The sequence below is a fragment of the Oncorhynchus mykiss genome, chromosome 8 (assembly GCF_057628025.1).
Source record: "Oncorhynchus mykiss isolate SJ-2025 chromosome 8, ASM5762802v1, whole genome shotgun sequence".
Classification (NCBI taxonomy): Eukaryota; Metazoa; Chordata; class Actinopteri; order Salmoniformes; family Salmonidae; genus Oncorhynchus; species Oncorhynchus mykiss.
This window is the reverse complement of record NC_143029.1, coordinates 20022126-20042567: the sequence shown is the minus strand read 5'-3', so window position 1 is coordinate 20042567 and position 20442 is coordinate 20022126. Positions and strand designations below refer to the sequence as shown.

Genomic DNA, 20442 nt, shown 5'->3' with positions numbered 1-20442 from the left:
AAAACAATTGACCTCACAATGGGCCTCAGGATCTTGTCATGGTATCTCTGTGCATTCAAATTGCACTCTGTTTACAACATATACTTTAGCAAACCACTCGCCCACACAACGCCATATATGTGGTCTGCGGTTGTGAGGCTGGTTGGATGTATTGTCAAATTCTCTAAAACGACGTTGTAAGCGGCTTATGGTAGAGAAATTAACATTACATTCTCTAGCAACAGCTTTGGTGGACATTCCTGCAGTCAGCATGCCAATTGCACGCTGCCTCAAAACTTGTTGTGTGACAAAACTGCATATTTTAGTGGCTTTTTATTGTCCCCCGCACAAGGTGCACCTATTTATTGATATCTGCTTCCTGATATGCCACACCTGTCAGGTGGATGGATTATCTTGGCAATCGAGAAAAATACTCACTAACAGGGATGTTAACAAATTCGTGCACAACATTTTAGAGAAATAAACACGTTTAACAGACACAACCCATAGAGGAGCACCCAATTCCCAAAAGGTGGCTTGACTATGACGTAAAGAAGAGAAGGTGAACACTAGACATCAAAAAATTAAAATAGGTGTGCAACGTTCGGTAGCTAGGCAAGTGGGGTATGGAGATAACATGTAAACACAGCTAAAAAAAACAAAAGCAAACAACAACAAAAAAAAACACAGAGCTAGCTAGGTAGCTAGGTAGCTAGGTAGCTAGGTAGCTAGCAGTCAAGTGCGATATGTAGGCTTATAAATACATATTACAGCCTATCTTCAATATTAACCATGAAATCACTACAAAGTTGTTTGAATTCAATAAACCTAGCAAATAAAGGGAAATTATGTTATTCCTCAAGTAGCTAGGCAGTTTTACAACTGTCCCCAAAACAATTTTCTTCCACTTAAGACTCACAACAAAGGTGATTTAGGGGTCTAAAATCTAAAATAGGATTAGTCTACAATATTGAACGAACATAAAAAACAACAAAGAGAGCTCTACTCAGAAACCTTGCTGATTTTTTTCTGTACTAGTAGTTTTGTGTGTGTGTGTGTATTGAAAACAGTGCATTAGTAAGTCATATTAGTGTACGTACACATGATCCCAGAGGGCCCACATACATGCCTCTTCATGCATTGACTACAGGTGCGTCCAGTGGCCCCGGGGCGGCAGCGGCACTGGCCTGAGCGGAGGTCACACGGTTGGGGCCCCGCCTGGGGCACGGAGGTCGCTGTGGTAACCCGTGGCACATCTAGAGGAGCAAAAACCATGTTTAGAGTAGATAACTAACAGTAAGTGATGTTCTGTTAGCAATGTGGGATAGCAAAGTCACTGATGAGGTGAGTTCAGTTAAAATACAATTCACAAAGAGCCTTGTGGGTTTTGTATGTTCAGTAGAGAGTTCTTACCTCTCATAGTACTTTCCCACATGGCCCTCAGGGCAGGCAACACAGTGGTAGTCATTCAATCCCTCTGTCACACTCGAAGGGCTGAAACTAAAAGAAAGAGAGCTCCATATGAGAACTGATGTTATTTTACATTAGTAGAGCCATTCAACTGTGCCTCTGTGACTTACTTGTTCTCATGTTTGGTGAGGGGGCAGGCACAGGGCTTGCAGTCGCCGGGTCTGCCCCTCAATACACCATAGTATCCTGGGGCAAAGCACTCACACCTGTCCCCCTCTGTGTTGTGCTGGCAGTTCTGTAGAGAAGACACACTAATATCAGTTCCACATTCCCAACCATTCACTCTGATGGATGATTCACTTAAAATGAATTCACACCTTCAGAATCTAACTCAACTAAACACAGTGGTTGTCGGGGTGGAGGGTGCATGTGTCTTAACTGTTGTTTTGAAGTGAGGGCCCTTCCAGAGCCTGAGCCAAACTGCCAATTCAGAGCAGAAACACTAATCAGTCAGCAGAAGTTGCGGCCTACTGAGCCGGGGTATTCAAAAGAGTTTCATTAACTTCCTGTGTACCTCAATTACCCAAATTACGCTGTACAAACCCATTTAACATTTTCAATTTGCCGGCTCCGTAAAATGCAAATTATATTGTTATTAGCACAAATGCAAATGAAAGCTGGGATTGAGTTTCAGTTCCAGCCTATAACATGAGGCAAGACAGGCTTCTACGTGCTCTAGGGGATGATTTGGGAAGCAGAGAATAAGGTTGGTTTTATCTTGACCAAAGGACCTTACATCTGAAGGGCACATTATGCTCTGTATTAAATGACATGGACTGCTCTCTATTGCTACATTGTTATTAGCATTTACCAGTCAAATCTATTCCAGGCACTACACTATGTTCTACTTCCTGGTGCCACTGGACTATGTAGCCTATCAACTGGCTTCTGAACAAATGTGCTGATCCTCTACTCTTATGGGTGCAGTCACACGGCAGCCTGCCAACTATTGCCAACGGCACTGTCCTCTTCAGGTCACAGGGACGTTGTTAAGCGCTTACCTGGCAGATGGATGTCTCCGGGTCACAGGCCTCATTGTGCCGGGCACTACACACAGCTCCCAATGTCTGCTCTGGAGGCCGCGCCACCGCTACGGGCAGATAGACGGTACAACCCGGCCACACATTCCTGCCGATGGGCGAAACACAGACAGACGGTTACCGGTTAGGCTGTTACACCCCCCCCCCCCCCCCCACACACACCCCCCCACTCGTGGGAGTCCCGGGCTCCTATGGAGCTCCAACGAGACATACTCACTGAGAATTAATCGGGTCAATTTGAGGCGCCATCTGTTCCCCGCAAACACGTTAAACGCCTGTTTAAAAATACTTTATTAACTATGTGGCAGCTTCAAATTATTGCCATCTGTCTGGTTTTCTTACAGCCACATTTATGAGGGATCCAGTAGGAGACACATCAGTAACACTCAGGTCTGGATGGAGGTTGTCGTAGTAACACAACAAGAGTTCATTAGGAGTGGAGTAGAGACGCACTAAAGAATGGGGGAGCACGAGGTGTCTGGACGGAGGTGGGAGAAAGAGGGGGAGAGCTAGCAGTTTTGATGAGAAGGATGTGAACTGTTTCTAGCAGGTGTTTCAGCCTGACTCCACGGCTGTGGATCTGATTGGACCGTGACACACACACACACACACACACACACACACACACACACACACACACAGCCCTCTCTGGTCGCCATGGGTGATGATATGATGGGAGACACACATACACAGCCCTCTCTGATGGATGACCCTGTCGCCATGGCTGATGGTCTGATGGGAGACGCACATACACAGCCCTCTCTGATGGATGACCCTGTCACCAGGGCTGATGGTCTGATGGGAGACACACACACAGCCCTATCTGATGGATGACCCTGTCACCAGGGCTGATGGTCTGATGGGAGACACAGACACACAGCAGGTGGTGTGGCTAGCTAGCCTACCTCGCAGGACAGTCTGGAGTAGCCCAGGGGGCAGTCACACTTCTCTACCTGGTGAGCCCACTCACTTTCCATGGACGGCCTTCCCTCCTCTGCCACCTCCATAGAAATCCTGGGTTTAGTGGAGAGAGAGAGGGAGAGAGAGAAAGGAAGAGAAAGGGAGAGAGAGACAGCCATGTGAGCCAATGGCAACAATCCAAAGCTTTTCCATGGACATTCTGCATTCTCTTCTCTATGCTTAAAATATGCTATTATGCTATTGCCCCTGGTTCATTACATGGATTGAACAGGTCAGTGTTGAAGGCAGAGGGTGATCCATGTTAACATGACATGATTAAGCTGGCAGTGATACTGAAATGAAGAGTGTAAAGTAAACAGTCAATGCCTTAGCTCTCTATCAGTGGTTGTCTCAGTTTAGCCCATCATGTGTTCAGAGACAGAGAGGAGAGCTCACCTGCTATGTCTCATCATGTTCCCATGGGAACTCTGAATGAGGACGTAGTCAACATAAAACAGCACATCCATAAAGTCCTCCATTGTCATGACATTCTTGTCTTTGTACTTCTACTCTTTTTGAAAAACATAACATGTTCATAACATCACTTCAGTGTCAATTTATCATTACTGTATCTTTAGAGGTTAAAATCTAGCTTTGAAAAGCTATTGGGAAAAAGACAAGAGATGCATTGGCATGGCATCCATCACAAAGGCCCATAATTGTTTTAACAACACAAGCGAGTCTCAGTGTCAAATAGATAATAACTGCATTTTAAGAGGTTAGGAAACAGTAATGACAACAAGAGATCCAGCATGTAAGTCCAGGTCCTTACCTCTGTCATGTTGATCTCATGACGGGTGGGTTGTCCAATCTACAGGCCCTGCATGTGGCGGACCATCACCTTGTTTCTGTTGGACACTCCCTTTATGATGACCTGGGGTTCGTAGGAGGTGCGGCCTGTCTCGTCACGCTCCTCAAAGTAGATGGCGTACTTCAGCTTGCCGCCATAGGCTGTGATCTGAAAAGGAGAAACCATCCAAGTAACTTGTTAGTACAATACTCATCTCTGAACAGAATATAGTCAACTCCTGATACGCGCAAGTTGGATAGTGTTTTAAAGCAGCAATGTTCACCAGTTCTCAATTCAAACACCTGAATCAGTCCCAAGCAATTATACAGTATATGTCAGCGGTCGATTGTACACTTCTTATCAACTTGTTAAATCATTTTGAGAGGAGGGTGCCCTCACCATGGACGCCTGGAACTGTTCAGGTAGTCTCCAGTAGTAGGTTTTGGTCAACTTCTGGGTGACCAGGTCAGCGTTAGCGATGATCTCTGGGTGCTGGAAGGTCACTCCACGTGTGGTCTCCTGCTGGTTGTCTCTGTCCACTAGGGGCAGCTTGGTCTGTTCTGGTTTCAGGGACAACTGCAGCAACACAGAGACAACAAACAAACAGCATCACTTATAAATGTCACACAAAATACACAGATAATGGGATGTATTTGAGAAGGTCTTTTCCAAGGATTCGAAGTGCTTATGTTGCAAGTGGATTATGCAAAGGGTATTTCAAAAGAAAAACAGCCTCTGTGACATTGGACAAATCTATTCTCCAATACCACACCAGGACTCAGCCTCTCACATAGTCGTAGATTAAATGCATTTCACATCCTGAGGCCAGAGACATGTTTCACTGGGCAAATAGAGCATGAATATCTTTAAGAAGCCACTCCTGTACAGTAGGCTATGCCTCTGAGACCCTGTTTTAAAGACGTCCTCCAGCGATTTGTGAACTTTTACTGTTGAAAAGCGATATCCCAAGTATAAATACAGTCAAGTAAACACACAAAAGGGTAAAAAAATAAATGTTTTGAGCAAAATAGTGTTTTTTAGACTCCTCCTTACCACTCCCATCTAAATATCCAGGGTAGGGCTCACTAAAGGCTCCAGAGGGGCCGGGCTGTGCCCCTCACCTCACCATGCAATCACACGACTCACTGACTTAGAGAAAAGCTCCTGCCTTCCAATAAATGAGGGAGAGGATTCTCAACTGGCTCTCTTTTTACTCATAGTCTTATAGCAAACAAACTTAGATTAACTTTGGGACGGCAACCTTTATTTAAGTTGTTTGTCGTTTCCATTTATATGAAAGAAGGGTCCCTCTGCCAATGTCCTCAGCCACGGTCTCCATGGTTACAGCGGGCGGAGAGTTATCAGGTCTGTGGCGCACTGGCAGGAAATCCTTATTAAAACAAACATGGAAGCTACAACTCCCAGACTCTGCCTGCTTTCAAGCCCCCTATACCTCCCTGGTACCAGGCTAGCCTCCTGTTTGTGCCTGGTCCCCCTGATTCTCTCTACGTCCCATAAATTACAGTAAAATAAGATGAGGAATAAATACCTGGCCAGGAATGAAGAATGGAGGAGAACCACTCTCATGTAAATACAAATTGTTGCTTATCCAGAGCAACTTACAGTAGGGAGTGTATACATTTTTGTATTGGTCCCTCTTGGGAATCGAACCCACAACCCTGGCGTTGCAAGCACCATTCTCTACCAACTGAGCCACACAGTACACGTAGTTCAAGACATGTGTGTGCACACACGTGTGTGTGTGTGTGTTGTGTGATGTATTTGAGTGCACACACAGGAACTGTATGCTTGTGTACAAATACTGTACCTCAGTCTGTGCCTGTGAGTGGGTGGACTTGCATGTGATAGGGGATGCAGTACATGTATGCTGTGTGTGCATTTCTGTCACATTTCTTCATGACTCGACTTGCCCACATGCGGATGAGGCCCTGTGCCTCACTGCAGTTGCTGGTCATACCGAAGCAGTAACACTAACTGCAGCCCAGTGGGTTCCTGGTGCTCACGCCAAACGTCCCCAACTTACACCTGTCACACTTCAGGCCCTGTATATTTGCCTGGGACACAACACACAGACACTCAGCAATAAGACTGCTATTTGTAGTCCAAAATGGCTGGTCATTATTGTCAAATACATAGCAGGTACAGTATTATTGCAGTTTTCAGTAGAGTACACATAAGACCTGAATACAAAACACATCTGAATAGATTTGCAAACATATTACAGGCCTAGGGAGATATCTGATTTAAGACAGAGCCAAGCTATAAATAACTGTGACAGTAATCTCTTGTTCTCTTCACCTTACCCTGCTCTATATTGATCAAAGAAGATTCTATTCAGAAGAATACCAAGGCAGCCATTTCAATAGGTAGAGTAGGTGCATTTCAACGGGGCTCACATGTCACCGAGGAGGAATGATAAGGGGCATACCCCCACATACAGCAGACAGAAACAGTGACAGTCCTGATAAGGGTGTATTTTATATGAAAAATTTCCCTTCGATCTTATCTGATGCTTCCCTAGTTAGTACACTCCTAAAGCAGGGAGAACTTAGAAGCCACATTCATAACAGACATTAAATGTAAAGATGTTTTGTTTACACACCAGACTGTAAAGAGGATGCTATGGCAGGGGTGTAGAAATCCGTTGATGGCAGGCCAGCAAAAATGTAGGTGGGCCAAAATTTGGCCACTCAAATTATCATTAAAACAAAGCCTACCATATAACCTACTGTAATCGATCGCACACAACAAACCATCTAACATGTGATTTCGCATTACAGACCAAATAGTCTTGTAAGCCTACGTTAATCCATGACTCTTTTAACATACGACTCACATAGACCTCCAATAATAATAAACCCCTATAATTAATAGACTAGAACATAATGCCCTGACATATCATTAATGATCACAGTAAACAACACTGGTCACCAACCTTTTCTTAGTCAAGATCATTTTGAGTCAAAATGCGAGCAGAGTGCAATTCTCTGCTGAGAGCGGGAGATCAAGTCCGCCTACAATGTATTGTGTGATATCAATTAAATGATCAACAGCATACAGGGCAAAGTGCTATTTTCAATTAAATTACATTCCAAAAATGATAGGCTATTTGCATTGACTCGATTTTTCTCCATGTAGGCATACCCCTTATTATAAATAACGTAGAGCCTTATATTTCAAAACTCGAGTCTCATGTTTGGCTATATTAATAAAACACTGGTAATAGGTCAGTTGTTGTAGCGAGGCACGTTAGAGCATAAATTGACATTTTAATTTGAACTGATGGACTGATGATCATGTCTCAGCGGAGGGACCGAGAGAGTGTGAGTCGGAGTGGAGAAGCGTGTTTCATGATTTCTAAAAGTGTTGAATAAAAACAGTGTTGTGGTGCTGGTCCTTGTTTCTGAATGTACTGAAACACTTTTTTAAGGCCCTCCATTAGATCAATATAATCACAGATCGAGGGCGAAATCTCTGATTTCAAATAACTCTTTCTTCTATACACAAAGAAAAAAGTATCTTAAAATAATTTAACAGTGAGCCTTGTTTGGCCACTTTACTTATTTTTGCTAGCCAAGTTGGCTAATGAGTCTTAGCTAGCTAGCTAACGATGAGTAGCCTGCAAAGTGGAGCCTAGCCAACACAGCGATAGCTACTGTTTAATGCACATGGTATCAGTGCATGTGCCAGAACCAGCCCATTATTTTGATAATGATAAGTTATTATTTAATTTTGTGGGGGAGTTAATAATCAAGTATAATTAAAATTCATTACATAGGCCTATTATGAAATAGATTTTATAAACAGCACCAGATTGTATGTGTGATGTCCTTAAGTATCCTGAAAGACATCTGCCAAATAAAATGCATTATTATTATTATTGAATTCAATATACACTGTACAAACATTAAGAACACCTTCCTAATATTGAGTTGCACTTGACATCATTTGAGTCAATTGGAGGTGTACCTGTGGATGTATTTCAAGGCCTACCTTCAAACTCTGTGCCTCTTTGCTTGACATCATGGGAAAATCTAAAGAAATCAGCCAAGACCTCAGAAAAAAAATTGTAGACGTCCACAAGTCTGGTTCATCCTTGGGAGCAATTTACAAACGCCTGAAGGTACCACGTTCATCTGTACAAATAATTGTACGCAAGTATAAACACCATGGGACCACGCAGCCGACATACCACTCAGGAAGAAGACGTGTTCTGTCTCCTAGAGATGAACATACTTTGGTGTGAAAAGTGTAAATCAATCCCAGAACAACAGCAAAGGACCTTGTGAAGATGCTGGAGGAAACAGGTACAAAATTATCTATATCCACAGTAAAACAAGTTCTATATCGACATAACCTGAAAAGCCGCTCAGCAAGGAAGAAGCCACTGCTCCAAAACGGCCATAAAAAAGCCAGACTACGGTTTGCAACTGCACATGGGGACAAAGATTGTACTTTTAGGAGAAATTTCCTCTGGTCTGATGATGGCCATAATGACCATTGTTATGTTTGGAGGAAAAAGGGAGAGGCTTGCAAGACGAAGAACACCATCCCAACTGTGAAGCATGGAGGTGGCAGCATCATGTTGTAGGGGTTCTTTGCTGTACTGGTGCACTTCACAAAATAGATGGTATCATTAGGAATGAAAATTATGTGGATATATTGAAGCAACATCTCAAGACATCAGTCAGGAAGTTAAAGCTTGGTCGCAAATGGGTCTTCCAAATGGACAATGACCCCAAGCATACTTCCAAAGTTATGGCTTAAGGACAACAAAGTCAAGGTATTGGAGTGGCCATCACAAAGCCCTGACCTCAATCGTATAGAACATTTGTGAGCAGAACTGAAAAAGTGTATGCAAGCAAGGAGGCCTACAAGCCTGACTCAGTTACACCAGCTCTGTTAGTAGGAATGGGCCAAAATTGACCTAACTTATTGTGAGAAGCTTGTGGAAGGCTACCCGAAACATTTGACCAAAGTTAAACAATTTAAAGGCAATGCTACCAAATACTAATGGAGTGTATGTAAACTTCTGACCAACTTGGAATGTTGTGAAAGAAATAAAAGCTGAAAAAATATAATTCTCTCTGCTATTATTCTGATATTTCACATTCTTAAAATAAAGTGGTGATACTAACTGACCTAAGACAGAACAATTTTACTTGGATTAAATGTCAGGAATTGTGAAAAAGTTTAAATGTATGTGAGTTTAAAAGTATTTGGCCAAGGTGTATGTAAACTTCTGACTTCAACTGTATACACAATCTATGTCTGAATTGTCTCAAGGCTTAAAAATCCTTCTTTAGTTAGTCTCCTTCCCTTCATCTACACGGATTGAAGTGGATTTAACAAGTGACATCAATAAAGGATCCTAGCCTTCACCTAGATTCACCTGGTCAGTCTATGTCATGGAAGGATGTACACTTTGTGTGTATCCCTTTAGTTGTCCCACCCCTTCCTTACTGCTTGCTATGAATTCTATCTGATGGTGTATGTTTAGGCCATTGCTTGACTTGGACTGAAATAGGTACTCATTTTGGCATACCATTTACATTTAGGTCCAGGATCTCCTCAATACTTTTGAGTTAATATTCTATAGGAGATGCAGGAACTCAAGCAGAAGAACATTTGGGATGCCGGTACTCAGTTCCGGTGAGCTCCTGCCCAAGTCAAGTACTGTGCTAAGGTAAAAAGACAAATAATGTCCTGTTTGAAACACAAGTACAGCAAATCAAATAAATATATATAATATTTTTGGGCCTCAATCTGATTAGGTGAGCCTGGTTCCACAGTGGGTGGACATGCACCCACCTAGGCCCAACCTTGCCTAAGCCCCTGTGCTAAGGATGCCAGCAATTATATTGCTATGGCTTCATGTAACACACAGAGCCATGCCACCCCTCCAGCCACAGTTGTCCATCTATCCGTCCATCACCGTGACCTTCACTAACGTCCCCCAGACCCCATCAACCTCTTCCCTCTATCCCTTCATCCCTCCATCCCAGTAGTCTAAAATAAACAGTCAGCAAGGAAAGACACACACACACACACACACACACACACACACACACACACACACACTAAACAGCACAACAAGAGACCCAACAACACACAGTCTTCTCCTCTTCAAATGTCACTTTTACTTCAGAGTCGAAAGTAGCTTTTTAAATCTCTCTGTCTGTCTCTCTCTCTCTGTTAATGAGGGTCATCACCTCCCATCGCTGGCACTGCGTGACAGCCTGTCACTGCACTGTCACCCTGAGGCAGGGAGCTGGGGATGGCAACGCCTGCCTGCCTGGCGCTAGCTGATCTGAATGCCCCCCCACTCCCCCCCCCCCCCCCCACACACACACACATCAGGTCTATTTCCATCTCACACTCCCTCCCACACACAGACGCTGCCCTGCCTGCCAAAACCTGCCGACAGGCCCCGTGCTGAGCCCAGATAGGGAAGATACTAGGTAGATGCGGAGCACTAGAGCGCTGCTGTTGAGATATAGGCTATATGGAGAAATCTGCTATAGTCACGCTAATGTGACATTAACAGGTAATTGCAGTTAGAGGCTTAAAAACACGCCTAGTAATGCTATGTAACTTCAACTTCAAAAACAGATATTATTTCAGTGCTGGCTAGACATCAGGGAGATGCCAGGAGAGCTGGCTTTGGTTTCTTTTGGGATAATTTCATTGTAGGTGATTGCTGTCACGTATTTTGAAAACTCTGATGCAATCACCTGACACAGCATCCTGTGATGAATAATAAGTGTTCGATAGATAGAAAATAGAGTAGACTACAATCAACTGATGGTTGTGGGTTACTTTGCAGCTGCATTGTCCAGTCCTGTCTACACAGGCGCAAACATCCTGGTCTGCATCACAGGTTTGGATGTTCGAACCAGCCATGTTGCAGATGCAGGAAATGCATTGAGGGAAGTCCCGGTAGCCCAGCCTACACTCACTGCACTTCTTTCCGTGAGACTGTTCCAGGCACAAGCAGCAGCCTGTGTTGGGGTTACACTGCTGGGTCATTGAGCCCACCTGGTTACAGCCACAGGCCTGTGGAGGAGAGTGTCAGGTATTCATAATCAATACACCATTAGATTAATCAATAACCAGTCACAAAGGGTTAATCCATCAGCTTCATATGTTAAACAATCCACAAACTTTCCACAAAGCCAGACTGAACCAGTGTGGAGGCGGGCAGGTGAGACAAGGTGAGGTATATTTAGGGCTGTGGCGGTCATGACATTTTGTCAGCCAGTTATTGTCATGCAAAAGGCTGCCGGTCTCATGGTAACTGACCGTTAATTAACATAAACATGTTTAGCATCTCCAGGCCTCCACACGTACAAGCCCCTGATGCATCCCTTTGGAACATCTACATTTTAAAAAGTCTAGTAAATCAATTTAATACACACCATCACAATAAATCCATGACTTATTTTAGTCAGGTCTAAAGAAACATATGAAGAAAATGCATTTCAGAAGACCGGAATACGAGTTGGCCTACTGCAGGCCTATGTTATCTGGCCATGCTCCATGCCATAGGCTGCAGATTTGTTAATTTAGCTGACAAGATATGCTTCTAAGTCCTGTTCCATTATTTAATTTGATATGATTTTATAATAAGAAGAATATAATTGAACGATAAAATAGAAAGGATAGTTTTCCCATTATGGAGAGAGTGCTCATGTGAAGTGGCTATGTTGAGAGTAAAAGTGATCATTTGAAACAAATAAATAAAATACAAAAATACTAGATTTAGAGTTATTTGGCAACTTATAATGTCTTAGAAATCAATACATATATGGTCTGCATGATTCGACTGTAGGCTATTGATGATTTGAGAAAGTACCTAAGAAAGCTTGCTCTGTTCCTTGCCTCAGGCTGCATAGCTGTTGTCTCATCAAGTGATCATATTTTTATCCATCAGACTATTCTCAATTTAATCTCCTCTTTACTAATATGCAAACTTAGTTTAGATTTAGAATGGCCCATTCATCAAATGGGCAGGAACAGAGGCAGGGGAAGAAGACATGTCATCTGTATGCACTGGAATAGCTAATGGAGGCCACACGTTTTGTAGGCTATTTCGGTTTTATAGCGGAGCATGTGGTTAATATGAGCAGCTGAGAAATAAATATAAGGACTCCTTTTTCAATCCATGCATCAACCACTGTTTGAGAAGCATGCTCTCGCTGCCCCGAACAGTGATATTCTGCCCAAACTCTGTATGCGATGGGCTCTCCAACCTTGTTCCTGCAGTTACCCAGTGCTTAATTTGGGAAACCAAGTGAAATCTGTTCGGGAACATGGATAGTAACATGTTTTCATTAAACTGATGACAGCCCCTCTGTGTGCTGGAGAAAGGAACAAAGGAGCGAGAGGAGGAGAAGGAAACACATGGTGGTGAGATATTCTGTATAGCTAAAGATAACAGGTCACCCAATGAATTATGAAAATATAAAATATGCCTTATTACTAGGCTATTCAAAATCAAATTCACTAACTCTAGGCTAACTGTAAGCTACACTGCACAATCAATGAACCAACAGCATCGCCTAGGGCTATACATTCTCTCCCAGACTCATGGATGTACATTTTGGAGCGTAGCATAAGGTAACCAGTCCATCGAGCATGCATAATAATGCAGTCCACGATTACTCTAATTTGTTTAATTTTGGAGTATAGGCTAGACCAATTATGTACCAAAGACATTTTAAATCAGTTTTGTATTGTGTTTTTCTACCATGCCTAATATGTGGTAGGCTACGTATTGTCAGGCTTGGGCTCATAAAACTATTGCATATGCATAAGATCTAATATGCAAATGAGTTGTCTTGAATTAAAGAGCTGTCCATTTTGTTGTTAGGCTTTGAAACAACATCCACAACAACCACGTTTGACAGTGTTTCAACCTGCTGTTGAACTTCTTTCTTCAAATTGATCATCACAGTGAGGTGAGTTTTAAAAGTACTATAGGCCTACAGTTGATGATATGTGTTTTATGTGATTTCCGATGGCATTTGCATTGATGTCAGAGTGGTTAGAGAGACAATAGAGCCCTGAGTATCAGGTCATTAAGACTTGATATTCGTTAGCAAGTTGTGTACTATCTAAGCATATCCAGAGTGCATAAAAGGAGAATACCATGACTCAACGGTCACGTGGAATTTTACTGCGGTCATGACTCATGACTGCCAATGTGGCAGGAATATGGTCACTGCAATGGCCCTAGGTAAAGTGTGGGACGGCTGACTGATTGACAGAAAGCATTAGCCACTGAGCAGCAACCAGGTATTGTGTTGGGATGACAGATATGTGTGTCTGTGTGGTAGAAGTGAATGCTTACTCTTGTTTGCGCAGCTAAATAATAGCCCTACTGTGTGTGCAGAGTGGTCGTGTGTAGAGTGGTCGTGTGTAGAGTGGTCGTGTGTAGAGTGGTCGTGTGTAGTGTGGTTGAGTGTAGTGTGGTTGTGTGTAGTGTGGTTGTGTGTAGTGTGGTTAGCGTTGCATGCAATCTCACCAATCTCACTCAACATGTAGGGATCATTTAAAACAGAGCCGCATCCCTTGTAGCTTTTTACACCACCTCTAGATCAAAGAAGTTCAAAGGGATATGTCATTGACTTTAATGGCGTCTGCTTAAAAGTATTTTCTCCACATGGCTAAAGCCGGAAAGTGATGCTCAAAAGCCATGGATGGCTTGTTACCAGTCATGAATATAAATCAAATCAAATTGTGTCACATACACATATTTAGCAGATGTTATTGCGGGTGTAGCGAAATGCTTGTGTTCCTAGCTCCAACAGTGCAGTAGTATCTAACAATTCACAACAACACAATACAAATCTAAAAGTAAAACAATGGAATTAAGAAATATATAAATATTAGGATGAGCAATGTCAGAGTGGCATTGACTAAGATACAGTAGAATAGAATACAGTATATACATAAGAAATGAGTAAAGCAGTATGTAAACATTATTCAAGTGACTAGTGTTCCATTGATATATTTAATATTATACATATTATAATCCGAATGGCCACAGGTTAAGATAAAAGCATATTTATTCAATCCCTTAATCACATTATAGTCTTAACTATATGGGAATACCACGCTGGATAAATATCTGAGAGACATAGACCTACTTCATAACAGCGACCACAGACCAAGCAGTGGATACTCCTCAGAGGAGGAAGGGGCCTCGTCAGTGAAATTTCATGAAAAAAAAAAAAAAAAAAACTTTTACATAAAACTATACTAAATATATTCATGTCACCAAATAATTGCTTAAAACACACTGTTTTGCAATCAAGGTCTACAGCAACTTCAACAGCACTCTCTGGGGTAGCACCATGGTGTAGCCAGAGGACAGCTAGCTTCTGTCCTCCTCTGGTTACATTGACTTCAATACAAAACCTAGGAGGCTCGTAGGCATCACCCCCTTCCAAAGACCTACATGGTAATTATGATCACTTACGGAGGACGACCTCCAACCAACCATGAACTGTCATGAGATGGCCCTCTTTGGGTATAGCGAGCACTATCCCCCTCTCTCTCTCCCCACGTCTCTCTTCCTCCTACACCCAGGCTCTGTTATCACAGGTCCTAAATTCTTAGAGGAGTCTCTCTCCTCATGGCCAGGCAGTATAGAGAGGTTTCGCAGGAGAACAAAGGAACCTCTTCTCCATCATAGAACTTGAGAACTGAACAATGTCCATGTTTTAGAGAATGGGTACACGGTCGGGGGAGAATCCAGCTACGACTATTAAACATTTTGTTTAATGTTTGTGAAACTCATAAGAGACAATACAGCCACATTACCATAACTCTGTTTATACAAGAGTCTCAGTTGTGAGGTTTGCATTTAATTGTTGTATAAAATGAACGAGTAAAGATTAAACTATTTGTGAAATTATGTAATGTAATTTTAAACTGTTTAACCTTTTGGCGCAGGCGTTTTGCTAGCGACTCACCTCGACAACATCCGGTGAAATTGCAGAGCATGAAATTCAAATGACAGAAATAGAAATATTTAACATTCATGAAAATACAAGTCTCATACATCAAAATAAAGCTTAACTTCTTGTTAATCCAGCCGCTGTGTCAGATTTCAAAAAGGCTTTACGGCAAAAGCACACCATGCGATTTTCTGAGGACAGCGCCCCGCATTCAAAAGCATGAAAAACATTTTTCAACCAGGTAGATGCGCCATGAAAGTCAGAAATAGCGATATAATATAAGCCTTACCTTTGAAGATCTTCTTCTGTTGGCACTCCAAACGGTTCCAGCTACATCACAAATTGTCCTTTTGTTCGATAAAGTCCTTCTTTATAACCCCAAAAACTCAGTTTAGCTGGGCTCTTCATTCAATAATCCACCGGTTTCCCTCATTCAAAATGCATACAAAATGAATCCCAAATGTTAACGAAAAAATTCTCCAAACAAGTCAAACAACGTTTATAATCAAACCTCAGCGACCCTAATACGTAAATAAATGATAACATTTAAGACGGAGAATCGTTATTGTCTTTACCGGAGATAAACAACAAAGAATGTGTTCTCATCCACACGCATGAAAACACTACAGACAAAATGGGAGCCACTTAGAAAAACTACAAATTCTAGCTCATTTTTCCAAAAACCAGCCTGAAACTCTTTCTAAAGACTGTTGACATCTAGTGGAAGCCCTAGGAACTGCAATCTGTGAGGATTTCGCCTCATAATAAACAATGGATGCCATTGAAAACAGTGGTAGGCTGAAATGTTTTTTTTTTTGGATGGTTTGTCCTCAGGGTTTCGCCGGCCATATCTGTTATACGCATAGACATTATTTTAACAGTTTTAGAAAGTTTAGAGTGTTTTCTATCCAAATCCACCAATTATATGCATATCATAGCTTCTGGGCATGAGTAACAGGCAGTTTACTTTGGGCATGCTTTTCATCCGGACGTCAAAACACTGCCCCCTAGCCCAAAGAGGTTAATGAAGGACTCCACAGACTGGCGTCATGGGACAGCCCTTTCCTACTGTTCTGGATATAACCCCACCTTGGGAATTTCTCAGGAGACCAAGCTTACCTCGATCACCGAGAGGGCTAAGGTTTGAGTAGAGACATTAAAACCTGAGTATAAGCTAAGTTTGTAATGGTTGTTGAAAATCTGAGACTATCGATACCGACAGAATAAGAGCAAATCTTCGCTACTAATTACTAGTGTGCAGCTAGGAATTGAATGCGAAGGCCGACAACCGCCGAAACATCTATACTATAAGAACATTTCTGAATGGGAAGTAACCATTCTAACCACGAAAGACGGGCGGATGAACTTCCAACAGAAAGAAGTACAATTCCAATAGAGATCATGACGACACACTGAGCGTAAATATATTTATTGATTGCAATTATTCCCGAATGAGTGAGCGTTCATGTGCAAAGGATTAGCAATTCAATTGTTATAATTGTCAACTGTGTAGTGTCTTTTGTCTTTCGTGCCTTTCTCAGTCCCTTTGTTTACCAAGCCGCCACGCCTGTTTAGCCCACTAGGGCACATCAACCTATCATTTCCTTGTAACCATATCTACTTTGTTTGTTTGTTTGTGCATTTCTGTGATTATTTAGTTAGTTAATAAATTAATTAATGAGACAATTGATGTATGGATGATTCATAGTGAAGACTGGGTTCATGCAGGTAACCAACAATTTACGACATTTGGAATGAGACTAACGTGATGTTAAGAATAATTCCTCAATTAGAAGGCTAAATGGTCAGATATTAAAATATCTGAAAGCTATATTAGGAAAATTATAACTTTGTAATCTGAAGATTTTCTTTGGTGCCCCGACTTCCTAGTTAATTACATTTACAGTGCCTTGCGAAAGTATTCGGCCAACCTTGAACTTTGCGACCTTTTGCCACATTTCAAGCTTCAAACATAAAGATATAAAACTGTATTTTTTTGTGAAGAATCAACAACAAGTAGGACACAATCATGAAGTGGAACGACATTTATTGGATATTTCAAACTTTTTTAACAAATCAAAAACTGAAAAATTGGGCGTGCAAAATTATTCAGCCCCTTTACTTTCAGTGCAGCAAACTCTCTCCAGAAGTTCAGTGAGGATCTCTGAATGATCCAATGTTGACCTAAATGACTAATGATGATAAATACAATCCACCTGTGTGTAATCAAGTCTCCGTATAAATGCGCCTGCACTGTGATAGTCTCAGAGGTCCGTTAAAAGCGCAGAGAGCATCATGAAGAACAAGGAACACACCAGGCAGGTCCGAGATACTGTTGTGAAGAAGTTTAAAGCCGGATTTGGATACAAAAAGATTTCCCAAGCTTTAAACATCCCAAGGAGCACTGTGCAAGCGATAATATTGAAATGGAAGGAGTATCAGACCACTGCAAATCTACCAAGACCTGGCCGTCCCTCTAAACTTTCAGCTCATACAAGGAGAATACTGATCAGAGATGCAGCCAAGAGGCCCATGATCCCTCTGGATGAACTGCAGAGATCTACAGCTGAGGTGGGAGACTCTGTCCATAGGACACCAATCAGTCGTATATTGCACAAATCTGGCCTTTACGGAAGAGTGGCAAGAAGAAAGCCATTTCTTAAAGATATCCATAAAAAGTGTTGTTTAAAGTTTGCCACAAGCCACCTGGGAGACACAACAAACATGTGGAAGAAGGTGCTCTGGTCAGATGAAACCAAAATTGAACTTTTTGGCAACAATGCAAAACGTTATGTTTGGCGTAAAAGCAACACAGCTCATCACCCTGAACACACCATCACCACTGTCAAACATGGTGGTGGCAGCATCATGGTTTGGGCCTGCTTTTCTTCAGCAGGGACAGGGAAGATGGTTAAAATTGATGGGAAGATGGATGGAGCCAAATACAGGACCATTCTGGAAGAAAACCTGATGGAGTCTGCAAAAGACCTGAGACTGGGACGGAGATTTGTCTTCCAACAAGACAATGATCCAAAACATAAAGCAAAATCTACAATGGAATGGTTAAAAAATAAACATATCCAGGTGTTAGAATGGCCAAGTCAAAGTCCAGACCTGGATCCAATCGAGAATCTGATGAAAGAACTGAAAACTGCTGTTCACAAATGCTCTCCATCCAACCTCACTGAGCTCGAGCTGTTTTGCAAGGAGGAATGGGAAAAAATGTCAGTCTCTCGATGTGCAAAACTGATAGAGACATTCCCCAAGCGACTTACAGCTGTAATCGCAGCAAAAGGTGGCGCTACAAAGTATTAATTTAAGGGGGCTGAATAATTTTGCACGCCCAATTTTTCAGTTTGTTAAAAAAGTTGTTAAAAAAGTTTGAAATATCCAATAAATGTCGTTCCACTTCATGATTGTGTCCCACTTGTTGTTGATTCTTCACAAAAAAATACAGTTTTATATCTTTATGTTTGAAGCCTGAAATGTGGCAAAAGGTCGCAAAGTTCAAGGGGGCCGAATACTTTCGCAAGGCACTGTACATGAATGGTCCTGTATTTGGGTTAGTTTAATCACGTAATAATAATTACAGAGAATTTATTTGATAAAATAAGTCTTCAGTTTAATGATGCCAACGACACAACAGAACTGACCTATGATTGGATGTTGTCCATCCAAATCATAGGATTAGGATCAGAGAATGAACCTACTGTGTTGTATTGGGGTTCTATGTGTTGAGAAGCTTGGTGAGTTGGTGACATTATTGGATAGAAATTGAAAAGGGATAGTTTTTTGGGGATATTATTCAATTCAAATTAGTTTATTCAAATTACAGGAGACAGAGGGGGTAGATTATAAATGTTTTTCTTGGTTTTAGAACTTTATTTTTGTGCCTAGTTTGTACAATTTATTTCAATTTGCCTTGCTAATTTCAGTAGCCAGTAGCTAGCTACAAGCTCGAGTCTGTAGTTTTCATCGTTGAAGAACCCCTTTCATTCTCTGGGGTACACGGAAAAGATACGAATTAGAGGGGTCGACCTCTGAAATGCAGCGGGCATTCAATACCAACTGGTATCAAATGTATAGCTGGCTAACATGGAGCCTTTCATCAAGCCGCCTGTATTGCTGGCCTTGCCTGCTTTTTGGAAAATCTGAGCCTTGGGCGACAGGGGAGTATAGTGGCCTAAAGAACATATATCGATCAGCTAAACGTCAAAACAAAAGCAGGGAGCATATAAATGCCCACATCAGATTTAAGCTTCTGCTTCGATCATGACGAAAGTCTGCATATTCAAACTGTGCAACACAACAAGAAAGTAAGAAGAAACAGGGATGTTCTCAAGCGGCTTATCAACACCACTGCATTTTTGGGCATGCAAGAATAGGCTTTTAGAGGACACGACGAGAGGGAACATTGCGCTAACAAGGGCAACTACAAGGAGCTTGCCGAGGTAGTTGTACGTTACGATGCTTTACTTGCTGAACATATGGAACTTTCGACTGTCCTTTCTGGGATGTCGAAATCAATGCAGAATGATTTAATAGCTTCCATCGCATCATCAATTAAAAGTTTGATTAAAGAGAGAGGTTGAAGCAGCGAATTCTTTCACGTGCGCTCAAGTAGGCTTTCCACTTTCCTCCAGTATTTATTTAGCAAACACTCCTGACAGACACAAGCAAAAAAACGAATTACATAATTGTTGCAGCAGTCTAGGCTACACCTGAAGCTTAGAGATCTGACATGCTGTATGGAATGAAAACAAGAACATTTTTCTGTCTGATCAAATGAAGACTACTAATAAGAGTTGCTGCATACAGCCTATGCGCTGTATGCAGTGCACTTACCCTGACCAGATGGACAGGGTAAACTAATTGGTAACGTTATGTATTTATAGTGTTTGTGTGTCAGGAGAAAATGTGAATGTGATAAAACGTTGTTTATATTCAAAATTGGGCTGGCTAGGCTGCCTATATGTTTTCAATACAAAATGATTAACTGGAATGAATCAATCAACATAATAGTGATGACAGTTGTGAGTAAATGTTTTAAGTTGCATAGGCCTGCATGATGCAAACATGCATAAAGCAAGCTCAGCTCTGTGAGTTATATTGTCTATCAGCTGTTGTCTCCGTGTCTGGGTAGAGGAAATTTGGTCTACATTTAATTCATATTGTTGGAGTCGGCTAAACTTTGATCATTGAGGTAGTAAATGAATGA

The 20442-nt window shown here is 41.8% G+C and overlaps 1 pseudogene across 1 annotated transcript in view; it reads right to left on the bottom strand.

The window, feature by feature from the left end:
- The window catches only part of LOC110529202 (laminin subunit alpha-2-like), a 167588-nt pseudogene that overhangs the window by 53200 nt on the left and 93946 nt on the right, over positions 1-20442 (bottom strand). The window contains exons 21-31 of the transcript XR_016482752.1: positions 16344-16360; positions 11080-11316; positions 6171-6314; positions 4639-4815; positions 4222-4407; positions 3846-3955; positions 3395-3503; positions 2451-2577; positions 1560-1684; positions 1393-1479; positions 1082-1235 (exon numbers count right to left, since the gene is read on the bottom strand). The product of XR_016482752.1 is annotated as a laminin subunit alpha-2-like (transcript). The remainder of the gene's footprint in view (positions 1-1081; positions 1236-1392; positions 1480-1559; positions 1685-2450; positions 2578-3394; positions 3504-3845; positions 3956-4221; positions 4408-4638; positions 4816-6170; positions 6315-11079; positions 11317-16343; positions 16361-20442) is intronic.